General features: G+C 37.7%; 1 non-coding gene across 1 annotated transcript; it reads right to left on the bottom strand.

Annotated features, from left to right (window-relative positions):
- Positions 1-6620: 6620 nt before the first annotated feature.
- LOC148546310 (small nucleolar RNA R71) lies at positions 6621-6724 on the bottom strand. The gene has a single exon (XR_015900431.1). It is a non-coding gene; the product is annotated as a small nucleolar RNA R71 (small nucleolar RNA).
- Between the last annotated feature and the right edge of the window lie 3541 nt (positions 6725-10265).

The raw sequence follows: 10265 nt of genomic DNA on the forward strand, positions 1-10265 counted from the left end.
GTTACCTTATACAGTAAACAAAATCCTCTCTCTTGAGCATATTGAGCTGATCCATGAGGATACAGGGAGAAGATTCACAGTGAGAGCGAATGAGTTAAAACATTATGATCAACCCCCACCTTAACAAGAAATCAACCGTCAAGCTAGTGACGTTAAAGAAGCACTTTTTGGGAGGCAACCCAACCCGAGTATCCTTTAATTTTCTATTTATTTTTATTTTTATTTTGATTTCTTGTTTTTTGTTTTAATTCCATTTTATTCTTATCTATCAGTAGTTTTCTTTGTTTTTAATTTTCTTGAATTATGCAAGATGTTTAACACAGGAACAGGTGCAATTGGAATGAAAAATGGACACCCCAAATAGAAGTTGACACGCAGGGGGTGGCGCCAAACTCCACGACATGACATTTGGCGCCACATGAGCATCAATTTGAAAGAGAAATCACGAAGGGGTGGCGCCAAACTCCACGACATGGTGTTTGGCGCCACATGAACGTAACATATTACAATTGCTATTGAGTGAGGGGTGCCAAACGCCCAATCCTGGCGTGTGGCACCAAAATTTTTTTTAAAAAAATTATTATTAAAAAAATAAATAAAAATAAAAATAAATAAAAGGGGAGAGCCTGGCGTCCAGCACCACATCACGGGCGTCTGGCGCCAGGCATTAACACATTTGAGTTTCCACTGCGGTGCCAAACGCTGCATCACTGGCGTTTGGTGCCAGGCCATCCGTTTTGAATTCTATTTTTTCTTCTTTTCTTTTTTTTTTTCCTAGGCCTATTCTGCATCTTTATTCTCCCATTCTTTTTATTTTTTGTTTATTAATATTCTGCATGTTCCCCATCTTCTCTCTCCCTTTTCTCTTGGTTTAATTTTCTTTTGCTCGGGGAGGAACATACTTTTAAGTTTGGTGTTGTTACTCTACTAATTTTTCTATTTTTATCCATGGCAGCAACTGACCTCTTCCCTTGAGCAGATGAGGATGAGCCAGGACAGTCACGACGTCCTTCTCCATCAGATTATGGCTGAGCAAAAGCCTAAGCACCATGAGCTTTTTCAGATGAAAGAGGAGATAGGACGACTGAGAGGACCTTATGGAGCACCACCTGAGCAGAGAAATGACCATCGTGATAACTGAGGTGGTTAAGTTCTCTTTTTCATTCTCTTATTATTATGTTATTTTTCTACTTTCTATTTTATTTTTAATATCCTTTGCGTGAGCCAAGGTTTATTTTAGTATTTCTAGTTTATCTTAATATTTCTAGTTTATTTTAGTTTTATTTCAATTCAATTATGTCTCATGTATCACTATCTGAGCTTGAATTCAAAAAAAAAAAAAAAAGGAAGAGAAAAGTGGTATAATGCAGGAGTTGTTGAGCTTAAATTTATAATTGTTTTGTCAAATTATATGTGGTGGTATTTATTTGTGATTGTGACTGCATAGAAAGAATAGTGCATGAATGAATCTGAAAACAAGGAGATGTTAGTTTATGATAAACAGGAACTTAGAGAAGTGTTATGAGCTCTCCAAGAGTTAAACAAGAAATTGATCCTTGAAGCAAAAGAAACAGCAAGAAAAGAATAAGAAAAAGCAAGGCTTAAGGCTCTGAGCATCAATGGCTAGGAAGGTCAATTGATCAAAAGCTCAAAAGAGTTATTTTTCTAGTTATATGCTTGTGGTGTGAATGTGTCAAGAAATCTTGAGACAGAACACTTAGAGTAAAAGCCAAATGCAATTAAAGAGAAGGAAAGGCTCTAAGCACCACTGACAAGAAAGAATCTAAAAAAAATGATCAAAGCTCAAAGATTTCCCCAATTAAGTGCTTGTGGTGTTTCCATGTTGAGTAAAGCTTGACACAAAACATTTAGAGTCACGGCTAGGCTCAAGGTGCAAAGCACCTAAGGAAAAAAAAATTAAAAGTGCTGTGTTCAAGGATCAATCAGGAGTTAAAAGAAAGAGAATTCATAACATCATTCGGGTTCTAGTTTTGTATGACATTGATATCACCAAGTTTTCAAGAGACAGAGAGATGCCAAAATTATTCATAATCACAGTGTCATTAACCCCATTCAAAGGACAGACATAAGCTTGATTGACAGCTCAACTCTTAAGCAAACTGACATCCCAAATTTCTATTGTTTAAGTTGCTTGAGGATAAGCAACAATTCAAATTTGGTGTTGTGATGCGTGAGCATCTTTCTTATCTTTTCTTAGTAATTTGCATGTGGATTTGCTATATTATTCTGAGATTTAGGTGTTTTAAACTAGCATGAATTCTACTTTGAGTTATTTTACAATTTAATTTATTACAGGTAGCATTCAGGCAAGTTTGGCAGAGTTTGGAAAAGGGAAAACACCCAGAATTGAAGACAAATGCAAAAAGAATTCATGCATGTTGTCAACCCTGACCTCTTCACACTCTAATGAGCATAACTTGAGCTATAGAGGTTCAAATGATGCAGTTTTAGTGATACTAGAAAGCTAACTTCCAGAGTTTTCTAACAATATATAATAGTTGATGAGCGGATAATTTATACGCTTTTTGGCATTGTTTTTAGTATGTTTTTAGTAGGATCTAGTTACTTTTAGGGATGTCTTTATTAGTTTTTATGTTAAATTCACATTTTTGAACTTTACTATGAGTTTGTGTGTTTTTTTGTGATTTCAGGTATTTTCTGGCTGAAATTGAGGGACTTGAGCAAAAATCAGATTCAGAGGTTGAAGAAGGACTGCTGATGCTGTTGGATTCTAACCTCTCTACACTCAAAGTGGATTTTCTGGAGCTACAGAACTCAAAATGGCGCGCTTCCAATTGCGTTGGAAAGTAGACATCCAGGGCTTTCCAGCAATATATAATAGTCCATACTTTGGCCGAGTTTAGATGATGTAAAAGGGCGTTGAACGCCAGTTATACGCTGCTGTCTGGAGTTAAACGCCAGAAACACGTCACAAACCAGAGTTGAACGCTAGAAATACGTTACAACATGGCGTTCAACTCCAGAAAGAGCCTCTGCACGTGTAACATTCAAGCTCAGCCCAAGCACACACCAAGTGGGCCCCGGAAGTAGATTTATGCATCAAGTACTTACTTCTGTAAACCCTAGTAACTAGTTTAGTATAAATAGGACTTTTTACTATTGTATTAGACATCTTATGATCTTCGGATCATCTTTGATCACGTTTTGGGGGCTGGCCATTCGGCCATGCCTGAACCTTTCACTTATGTATTTTCAACGGTAGAGTTTCTACACTCCATAGATTAAGGTGTGGAGCTCTGCTGCTCCTCAAAGATTAATGCAAAGTACTACTGTTTTTCTATTCAATTCAACTTGTTCCGCTTCTAAGATATTCATTCGCACTTCAACCTGAATGTGATGAACGTGACAATCATCATCATTCCCTATGAACGCGTGCCTGACAACCACTTCCGTTCTACCTTAGATTGAATGAGTATCTCTTGGATCTCTTAATCAGAATCTTCGTGGTATAAGCTAGATTGATGACGACATTCATGAGAGTCTGAAAAGTCTAAACCTTGTCTGTGGTATTCCGAGTAGGACTCTGGGATTGAATGACTGTGACAAACTTCAAACTCGCGAGTGCTGGGCGTAGTGACAGACGCAAAAGGAGGGTGAATCCTATTCCAGTATGATCGAGAACCTCAGATGATTAGCCGTGCTGTGACAGAGCATTTGGACCATTTTCACAAGAGGATAGGATGCAGCCATTGACAAGGGTGATGCCTCCAGACGATTAGCCATGCAGTGACAACGCATCGGACCATTTTCCAGAGAGGATTAAAAGTAGCCATTGACAACGGTGATGTCCTTACATAAAGCCAGCCATGGAAAGGAGTAAGATTGATTGGATGAAGACAGCAGGAAAGCAGAGGTTCAGAGGAACGAATGCATCTCTGTACGTTTATTTGAAATTCTCACCAATGAATTACATAAGTATTTCTATCCTTAGTTTATGTTTACTTATTACTAATTTTCGAAAACTCCATAACCTTTTGATATCTGCCTGACTGAGATTTACAAGGTGACCATAGCTTGCTTCATACCAACAATCTCCGTGGGATCGACCGTTACTCACGTAAGGTTTATTACTTGGACGACCCAGTGCACTTGCTGGTTAGTTGTATCGAAGTTGTGAATGAAAAACGATTTATTTAGACGTGTGTACAGAGTTTTTGGCGCCGTTGCCTGAGATCACAATTTCGTGCACCAAATTTTTGGCGCCTTTGCCGGGGATTGTTCGAGTTTGAACAACTGACGGTTCATTTTATTGCTTAGATTGGATAATTTTCTTCTTATTTTCAAAAATTTTTCAAAAAAATTTTCAAAAATCTTTCAAAAAAATTTTCTCCTTTGTTTTCGAAATATTTAAAAAAAAAATGTTTTCAAAAAAATATATTTTTCTTCAGAATTTTTAAGAATGAATTTTAGTGTTTCATGATGATTTGTTGAATCCTGGCTGGCTGTGAAGCCATGTCCAAATTCCTTTGGACTAAGGATTCAACTAATCACTTCAATGCATGTAATAGCATACTAAAGCTTGGCTGGCTATTAAGCCATGCCTAACCCTCAGATTGGAGCTTTAGACTAAAGAGCACAAGATTCCTGGAATTCATATTAAAAATTTTTTGGAATCCTTATTTTTCTTTTTCACATTAATTTTCGAAAAATAAAAAAAAATTTAATAAAATCATAAAAATAAAAAATATTTCATGTTTCTTGTTTGAGTCTTGAGTCAAGTTGAAAGTTTGGTGTCAATTGCATATTCATCTTGCATGTTTCGAAAAATTCATGCATTCATAGTGTTCTTCATGATCTTCAAGTTGTTCTTGGTAAGTCTTCTTGTTTGATCTTGATGTTTTCATGTTTTGTGTCTTTTCTTGTTTTTCATATGCATTCTTGCATTCATAGTGTCTATACATGAAAAATTTTTAAGTTTGGTGTCTTGCATGTTTTCTTTGCATTAAAAATTTTTCAAAAATATGTTCTTGGTGTTCATCTTGACATTCAAAGTGTTCTTGGTGTTCATCTTGACATTCATAGCATTCTTGCATGCATTCATTGTTTTGATCCAAAATTTTCATGCATTGCATCATTTTCATATTTTTCTCTCTCATCATTAAAAATTCAAAAATCAAAAAAATATCTTTCTCTCCTTTCTCTCATAAATTCAAAAATTTGAGTTGACTTTTTCAAAACTTTTTAAAATCTAGTTGTTTTTATGAGTCAAATCAAATTTTCAATTTAAAAATCTTATCTTTTTCAAAATCTTTTTCAAAAATAAAATCTTTTTCATTTTTCTTATTTATTTTCAAAAATTTTAAAAATATTTTTCAAAAATCTTTTTCTTATCTTTATCTCCTAATTTTCGAAAATAACATCATCAATTAATGTTTTGATTCAAAAATTTCAAGTTTGTTACTTACTTGTTAAGAAAGATTCAAACTTTAAGTTCTAGAATCATATCTTGTGATTTCTTGTGAATCAAGTCATTAATTGTGATTTTAAAAATCAAATCTTTTTCAAAACTAATTTCAATCATATCTTTTCAAAAATATCTTCTTATCTTATCTTTTTCAAAATTTGATTCTAAAATATCTTTTCTAACTTCTTATCTTCTTATCTTTTCAAAATTGATTTTCAAATTTGTTTCAACTAACTAACTAACTTTTTGTTTGTTTCTTATCTTTTTCAAAACTACCTAACTAACTCCCTCTCTCTCTAATTTTCAAAAATATCTTCCCTCTTTTTTCAAAATTTCTTTTTAATTAACTAATTATTTTAATTTTTGATTTTAATTTTCGAAAAATTACTAACCTTTTTCAAAAACTATTTTCGAAAATCACTAACTCTTTTTAAAAAATAATTTTCAAAAATTCTCCTTCTCTCTCATCTCCTTCTATTTATTTATTCATCTACTAACACTTCATCTCACCCAAATTCGAACCCCCTCTTCCATCTGTGTTCGAATTTTTTCTTCTTCTTTTCTTCTACTCACACAGGGACCTCTATACTGTGGTAAAAAAGACCCCTATTATTATTATTTTTCTGTTCTTCTTTTTCATATGAGCAGGAGGAAGGACAAGAATATTCTTGTTGGAGCAGATCCAGAACCTGAAAGGACTCTGAAGAGGAAACTAAGAGAAGCTAAATTACAATAATCCAGCAAGCACCTTTCAGAAATTTTTGAACAAGAAGAGGAGATGGCAGCCAAAAATAATAATAATGCAAGGAGGATGCTTGGTGACTTTACTGCACCTAATTCCAATTTACATGGAAGAAGCATCTCCATTCCTGCCATTGGAGCAAACAATTTTGAGCTGAAACCTCAATTAGTTTCTCTGATGCAGCAGAACTGCAAGTTTCATGGACTTCCATCTGAAGATCCTTTTCAGTTCTTAACTGAATTCTTGCAGATATGTGATACTGTTAAGACTAATGGAGTAGATCCTGAAGTCTACAGGCTCATGCTTTTCCCTTTTGCTGTGAGAGACAGAGCTAGAATATGGTTGGACTTTCAACCTAAGGATAGCCTGAACTCTTGGGATAAGCTGGTCAAGGCTTTCTTAGCTAAGTTCTTTCCTCCTCAAAAGCTGAGTAAGCTTAGAGTGGATGTTCAGACCTTCAGACAGAAAGAAGGTGAATCCCTCTATGAAGCTTGGGAGAGATACAAAGGACTGACCAAAAAGTGTCATTCTGACATGCTTTCAGAATGGACCATCCTGAATATATTCTATGATGGTCTGTCTGAATTAGCTAAGATGTCATTGGATACTTCTGCAGGTGGATCCATTCACCTAAAGAAAACGCCTGCAGAAGCTCAAGAACTCATTGACATGGTTGCTAATAACCAGTTCATGTACACTTCTGAGAGGAATCCTGTGAGTAATGGGACGCCTATGAAGAAGGGAGTTCTTGAAATTGATACTATGAATGCCATATTGGCTCAGAATAAAATATTGACTCAGCAAGTCAATATGATTTCTCAGAGTCTGAATGGAATGCAAGCTGCATCCAACAGTACTCAAGAGGCATCTTCTGAAGAAGAAGCCTATGATCTTGAGAACCTTGCAATAGCAGAGGTAAATTACTTAGGTGAACCTTATGGAAACACCTATAACTCATCATGGAGAAATCATCCAAATTTCTCATGGAAGGATCAACAAAAGCCTCAACAAGGCTTTAATAATGGTGGAAGAAATAGGTTTAGCAATAGCAAGCCTTTTCCATCATCCACTCAGCAACAGGCAGAGAACTCTGAACAAAATACATCTAATTTAGCAAACTTAATCTCTGATCTATCTAAGGCCACTGTGAGTTTCATGAATGAAACAAGATCCTCCATTAGAAATTTGGAAGCACAAGTGGGCCAGCTGAGTAAAAGAGTCACTGAAATCCCTCCTAGTACTCTCCCAAGCAATACAGAAGAAAATCCAAAAGGAGAGTGCAAGGCCATTGATATAACCATCATGGCCGAATCCAAAGAGGAAGGGGAGGACGTGAATCCCAATGAGGAAGACCTCCTGGGACGTCCAGTGATCAATAAGGAGTTTCCCTTTGAGGAACCAAAGGAATCTGAGGCTCATCTAAAGACCATAGAGATTCCATTAAACCTCCTTATGCCATTCATGAGCTCTGATGAGTATTCCTCTTCTGAAGAGAATGAGGATGTTACTGAAGAGCAAGTTACCAAGTACCTTGGTGCAATCATGAAGCTGAATGCCAAATTATTTGGTATTGAGACTTGGGAAGATGAACCTCCCTTGTTCACTAATGAACTGAGTGATCTGGATCAACTGACATTGCCTCAGAAGAGACAGGATCCTGGAAAGTTCTTAATACCTTGTACCATAGGCACCATGACCTTTGAGAAGGCTCTATGTGACCTTGGGTCAGGGATAAACCTCATGCCGCTCTCTGTAATAGAGAAACTGGGAATCTATGGGGTGCAAGCTGCTAAAATCTCATTAGAGATGGCAGACAATTCAAGAAAACAGGCTTATGGACAAGTAGAGGACGTGTTAGTAAAGGTTGAAGACCTTTACATCCCTGCTGATTTCATAGTCTTAGATACTGGGAAGAATGAGGATGAATTCATCATCCTTGGAAGACCCTTCCTAGCCACAGCAAGAGCTGTGATTGATGTTGACAGAGGTGAATTAGTCCTTCAATTGAATGGGGACTCCCTTGTGTTTACAACTCAAGGTCATCCTTCTGTAAACATGGAGATGAAGCATAAAAAGCTTCTCTCAAAACAGAGTCAACCAGAGTCCCCACAGTCAAACTCTAAGTTTGGTGTTGAACTCCCATATCCAAACTCTAAGTTTGGTGTTGGGGAGTCTCAAAAATGCTCTGAACATCTGTGAGGCTCCATGAGAGCCCACTGTCAAGCTATTGACATTAAAGAAGCACTTGTTAGGAGACAACCCAATTTTTATTTATCTAATTCTATTTTTCTTGTTCTTTCATGTTTTATTAGGTTCATGATCATGTGGAGTCACAAAATAAATATAAAAATTGAAAACGGAATCAAAAACAGCAGAAGAAAAATCACACCCTGGAGGAAGACCTTACTGGCGTTTAAACGCCAGTAAGAAGCATCTGGCTGGCGTTCAACGCCAGAACAGAGCATGGTTCTGGCGCTGAACGCCCAAAATGGGCAGCATCTGGGTGTTTGAACGCCAGAATTGCATCCTGGAGAAGAGCTGGCGCTGAACGCCCAGAACAAGCATGGTTCTGGCGTTCAACGCCAGAAATGGGCAACAAATGGGCGTTCAACGCCCAGAACAAGCACCAATCTAGCGCTGAACGCCCAGAGTTGTGTGCAAGGGCATTTTGCATGCCTAATTTGGTGCAAGGTTGTAAATCCTTGAACACCTCAGGATCTGTGGACCCCACAGGATCCCCACCTACCTCCACTCACTTCTTCTCACCTCTCTTTCACACAATCCCATAAACACTCTTCTCCAAAACTCTTCACCAATCATCTCAATCTCTTCCCTATCACCACTTCACCACTCACATCCATCCACTCTTCCCCATAAACCTACCTCATAAACTCTACCTACCTTCAAAATTCAAAATCAATTTCCCACCCAAAACCCACCCTTATGGCCGAAACTTACCCCCCTCCCTTCCCTATATAAAGCCCTCCATTCTTCTTTATTTTCACACAACACAACCCTCTCGTCCCCTTCTTTGCTGAATACACCCCTCCCCCTCTCCTCCATATTTTCTTCTTCTTCTTCTTCATCGATTCTTTCTTCTCTTGCTTGAGGGCGAGCAATATTCTAAGTTTGGTGTGGTAAAAGCATAAGCTTTTTGTTTTTCCATTACCATTGATGGCACCCAAGACCGGAGAATCCTCTAGAAAAGGGAAAGGGAAGACAAAAGCTTCCACCTCCGAGTCATGGGAGATGGAAAGATTCATCTCCAAAGCTCATCAAGACCACTTCTATGATGTTGTGGTAAAAAAGAAGGTGATCCCCGAGGTCCCTTTCAAGCTCAAGAAGAATGAGTATCCGGAGATCCGACATGAAATCCAAAGAAGAGGTTGGGAAGTTCTAACAAACCCCATCCAAGAAGTCGGCATCCTAATGGTTCAAGAGTTCTATGCCAATGCATGGATCACTAGGAACCATGATCAAAGTAAAAACCCAAACCCAAAGAATTATATTACAATGGTTCGGGGGAAATACTTAGATTTTAGTCCGGAAAGTGTGAGGTTGGCGTTTAACTTGCCTATGATGCAAGGAGATGCACGCCCCTACACTAGAAGGGTCAACTTTAATCAAAGGTTGGACCAAGTCCTCATGGACATATGTGTGGAAGGAGCTCAATGGAAGATTGACTCCAAAGGCAAGCTGGTTCAATTAAGAAGACTGGACCTCAAGCCTGTGGCTAGAAGATGGTTGGAGTTCATCCAACGCTCCATCATCCCCACTAGCAACCGATTTGAAGTTACTGTGGATCGGGCCATCATGATTCATAGCATCATGATTGGAGATGAAGTAGAAATTCATGAAGTCATCTCCCTTGAATTCTACAAAATTGCCGAAAAGCCCTCTCCTGGGGCAAGGCTAGCTTTACCTCATCTTATTTGCCATCTATGTTACTCAGCTGGAGATTTCATAGAAGGAGACATTCCCATAGAGGAAGAGAAGCCCATCACTAAGAAAAGGATGGAGCAAGCAAGAGAGCCCATTCATGGATCTCAAGAGACGCATGAAGCTCATCACCATGAG

Source organism: Arachis ipaensis, chromosome B9 (genome assembly GCF_059453495.1).
Source record: "Arachis ipaensis isolate K30076 ecotype BB chromosome B9, ASM5945349v1, whole genome shotgun sequence".
NCBI lineage: Eukaryota > Viridiplantae > Streptophyta > Magnoliopsida > Fabales > Fabaceae > Arachis > Arachis ipaensis.